The sequence below is a fragment of the Asparagus officinalis genome, chromosome 5 (genome assembly GCF_001876935.1).
Source record: "Asparagus officinalis chromosome 5, Aspof.V1, whole genome shotgun sequence".
In the NCBI taxonomy this organism is placed as follows: Eukaryota; Viridiplantae; Streptophyta; class Magnoliopsida; order Asparagales; family Asparagaceae; genus Asparagus; species Asparagus officinalis.
This window is the reverse complement of record NC_033798.1, coordinates 114,306,632-114,311,607: the sequence shown is the minus strand read 5'-3', so window position 1 is coordinate 114,311,607 and position 4,976 is coordinate 114,306,632.

The window sequence follows — 4,976 nt, the reverse complement described above, 5'->3', positions numbered from 1 at the left end:
TATTATGGAGCGTGCTATGCAAAACCAAATTGTCTAAGCACGCGATCCGGCATGTGCATCTCCACAATTTCAAAACAAACGAGAGGAACTCTGGCTCTCCATATACTGTGTCCCTCCATACAAATTAGCGGTAGACGAGGTAGGTAAGGCGTGTATGGCTGCCACTCTAACTGCAAAATATTCCATATATTAATAACTCTTTGAAATATATCGGTAGGTTTAAATAATTTCAATTCAATTTCGATACCTGATAAATTTTCATCCAGTCGATCTCTCCTCTGTAAAAATCTAACTGTCTTGCCGGGGTCTCATCGCATGCTTTAGTGAGATTCCATCTGCATGTATGATATAAGGTAGGTTTTCATTCAAAATTTAAAATTTAGAATTAAATATTAATTAATTAAATTTGATGCTTTTTACCTACAGCCTAGTGGTTTAGGACAGTCTCCACAGAGCGAATGTTGTTTTACAAAAATAAGACAATAAACATGAGAAGTTATTTATCATGCTAACGTATTAATTTTTAACGATGCAACTTAAGGTAATATGTAACATGTTATCCTTAACACGTAACATATTAACCATAATAACTCACATTTTAACTATTACATAAAAAATGATGATTATAACTAGTTACATGTTAGTTATAACATGTAACACGTGAACTTCAATAAGCACCATGTTAACTGTAACCTGTAATGTGTTAACTATAAATGAATCATGATAACTATAACATGTAACAAGCAACATGTTAGCTATAATTTGAAACATGCTATCCATAAGCTATAACATATAAAGTTGAGGATTTTAAGTAATAAGCTTACGCAAAAAAATAATAACACAATTCTATACTGCTTATTTATAGCGTAGTTCTCAGGCTTCTATAACCATGATCGTATTCTATCTAATAGCACCTCAGTTACCTGCCATAAAAATACAAAAATTATTCTTTCAAATCATAATGACTCGCCATAACGCGTGTTTAAAGATGCAAGTTACTTTGTCATCGACCCTTCCTCCTCGGATCAAGTAAAGGAGTTCCTTCCTCGTAATCATGCTATTCATTGTTACGATGACATCTAATTTTCTAAAAAGCATTAAAATATGGTTAGGAAGAGAGTTAACAGCTAAATGATCCAAGTTAATATCTAAAAGCTGGAATATAACATATTCTATTTGGAATAACAACTTATAGCAGAGGGTTAAAAGTTAATTCATAAAAGTTAACATCTAAACTCTAAAACATAACAAGCTACTAATAATGTTCATAATTTATACAAGAGGGTTAATAGATAAATATTAAACATTAACATCTTAAAAATATAAAATAACATATTTCTTTCTAACATTCACAACTTATAGCAGAGGGTTAACCGCTAAATTAACAAAATTATAGTAAAAGGATTAACATTGATCAACACTTACTGGCTACATTTCTGCTTGTAATAATACACGAGCCATTTGTTCTCCCCAGCTATGAGTTTAGCTACCACATTGCTTAGTATTTTGTAGTTATGTACAAAAGCCCACGTGATATCCAACACTCATAAGCTAAACCTGCCTACCTCAGGAATCCCCTCATTCGCATTCTTTAAAGCAGCATGATCAACATCCATTAAATACATGCTTTTTAACACGTCCTATTTGGCAACGCTATCATCATAATAAACTGTTATTTCGTCTACCTTGTCAGTGACAGCAAGTGGTTCATCTTTGTGCTCTCCTTCCTTAGATTTCAGTTTCTTTTGTTTAGTGAATGACGTCCTAACCAGTTGTGAGCTCTTAGTAGCTCTTGTGCTTGGAGCTCTACTCCTATAACTCACATACTTTTTGATGTCCGTCTTCTTTGTTCTCTTCATGAACTTGCAGAGTGGGATGTCCTCAACCCCACCTACCCCTTGTTGCATATGCACATACCCAGTCTAAAGTTGTGTATCCTCCTCCACATCAGCTCTTTTCTCATTCAACTGCTCGTCCTCTTCATTCTTATTTACTTTGTCTCTCACTTCTTCGTTTCCACTAAAATTCTCCTAAAGGTTACTCTCTTCATAATCAAGCACGAACTCATTATCAAAGAAATTGCTATCATCATCATGCCGGTCAACTTCATCCATGGTTAGCTTTCCTTTCTTTTGTTGTGCAATAAACTTCTTCACATTTTCCTTTAAAACTTTAGGATTTATTATGTCATCAAATCCCTCAAATCCTTTAACTTTTTCATTAAGCCTACAAATCTCGTTCATAAAGGTTTGATAATAAAATTTCTTTGAGTGCCTCAGTGCATGACATATTCTCTGATTTAGTTTAGCGGCATTTCTCCAGATTTTGAGCTGATCCTCAAATGGTAACTCCTTAATTTCATCTTCCCTTTAAAAAGCATCATCAAGCGTTTGATATAATCTATAATTTATTAAAAAAGAAAATAGTTAACAATTACTTATAAAGGTTAACAGGTAAAGGCCTACAGTTAACACATACTACTTAAATCCAGACATATACTGGATATAGTTCACATATATGTGACAATTATTAACATTAAATCAAGTAACATTAACATCCTTTCATCAAAGTTAATAGTTCGTCTGATATGCTTAATACTTAAAATGACAAACTTAATATACAATCGTTTAGATCTTACCAAACCTATTGATGATCTTTTATTTTCTTCCTTCTTTTCTCCCTTCTTTTCTTCTCCAGACTTTTTCCTCCTATCTACTTTCTTCTCCTTGATAACCGTTTTTGGAGAAGGTGGTATCTGATGCTTCTTTACTGGGAGTGGTGGAATCCTTTTTCTTCTAATCCTCAATGAATCATCTTCCCTTATATTTGGCCTTCTGAGTGAATATTTTTCAAACTATGGGTCAAATTCAGCTATCAATTTTTATACTACAGCAATGCTAGCTTTTTCAGCTTTTACAACAATTGTGTCCTTTCAGAGAGATCCAGACTTCTCTCCAATCATCACCCAGTTAGTGAGTGTTGGCTTGAATCTATTGCTCAGGGTATATTTTTTAATTCCTGTCATTTTGTAGTACCATAGATGCAAACAAATTGTTCTAATTAATCAGTTAATATACATTACTAATCGTTTTAACATGAATATAGTTAACAGAACTAAACTGAAATATAGTTAACACTAATATCACAAACCTTAACACTAACCTCAATATGGTTAACATGAACTAGTTAACATTAAGTACCTCAAACTTTAGTTGATAGAATACAGGTAAACATTCACATGCACGGGTTAACCATAACAATAAAAAAGTTAATACAACTTACAGGGATTAGAGGTATGCATCCAGGCACATATGAAACCCCTGGTTTGTTCAGACCTTCCCTAGAAATCTTAATTCCTTTCTTCGTCTGATCATAAATATATTTCCCCCATGCCACATTCTTCACTCTTTCAATGCAATCAACATATTTGAACAATAGCCTAGGGATGTCTTGGACACTGTTAGGGCACCAAATCATTGAACATTGATAAAAAATCTGTAGTAACACAAAATCCTTAATATCCTTCTTCTTTTTTGAATCAACAAGAGATTCTAGTAGCCCTCCCACATATCTTCGCATATTCTTTGGTGATTCTTTTACATTTCTAGTAAAGTGCTCAGCAAAATACTCCATCCAAATCCTAGTGTGAGGATCTCTATTGCTGTAAATTATTTCACCATCAATTCGGAAACCAGTGTGTTCATGAACCTAGTCCAAATCAAAATTAACTATCTTTTCTCTCCCACTTTCGGCATCAAACAGAGCAAATGTCACTTCATCTCCTACATAGTGACTCAAAATAAGTTCAAGTGTGGGTTGATCTACTGCTAGGTGTTTGCGGTGAAAGTTGATTTCTTCATTGTTGAATCCATTACATGTTTATCGATTATATATTCAAAGTAAAATTAGTCTTTTTATAAAACTTTCTTACATAATGAAAATAAAATAAAACAAATACAACTCTCTTCAAACAAACGTAACGGGTGTTTATCGCCCGCTGCTTGCGTAAATACAACTCTCTTCAAACAAACGTAACGGGTGTTTATCGCCCGCTGCTTGCGTGGGATCTTGGCCTGTGACGGGGATGTTGATATCCGTGGACCACCGTCGATCAGATCTGATTGCTGAAAAATTAGGAAGAGCTTCGTTGATTCATGAAGGAATCAAGAAACCGTAGCGCTTATCTCGGCAACAGCGAGATAATTGCTCTTCTTAAGATTACTGCAACGGGGTAATCTTAAGGGACGAACCGGCCTGCAGATCTGACGAACTCCTCTTCTTTATGACGAAGTATCCACTGAAGTCTCCTCCTCCTCTCTGAAATTCGTGGCTCTTCACTCCTCAATTCGGCAGGGCTTCGGCAACGCTCGAGAATTCCAGATCCAGAAAAATGAGGGCCTGAGGCTGTATTTATAGGCTCGGGGGGAGTTTGGGTGGTTGAAACTGTACAAAAGCCCGTTTTTAGGCCTGGAGACACCCCTGGGTGTCTCAGCGAGGCCGAGACACCTTGGGGTGTCTCGTTTGTACCAAGACACCTCGGGGTGTCTCAACTCAGGCTGAGACGCTCTTTTCCGTGCACTTGTTCGTTTCCGTCGTAATTTCTTCGTCCGAACTCGGATTCGAGTGATTCAAAGTGCGTTGGAAAGCCGACAAGGAGTTCTATAAGCTCTGATGATTAGGTCATTGTGGATTAAACCAGGGCAGAAGCATCGTTTCATCTTTTGTAAGCAACGCGAGACTCCCGATCAGTTAGTGTCTTTGTTATTCTGAAATTCCGTTACTTCACGTAGTTCGTCGATTCACTTCAAGCGTTCATCGACGTCAATCAAGATTCTGTGACTTGGATAGTAACGTCCTCACCTCCTCGTATCTTTGAGCTGCTCACGGAGACCTATAGGTAATTTTCGATGCCTACAGATACCCCCTCCAAAGCGTTCCAGACTCGTTTCTTTTATAGAAGAGGCTGGAATACTTTG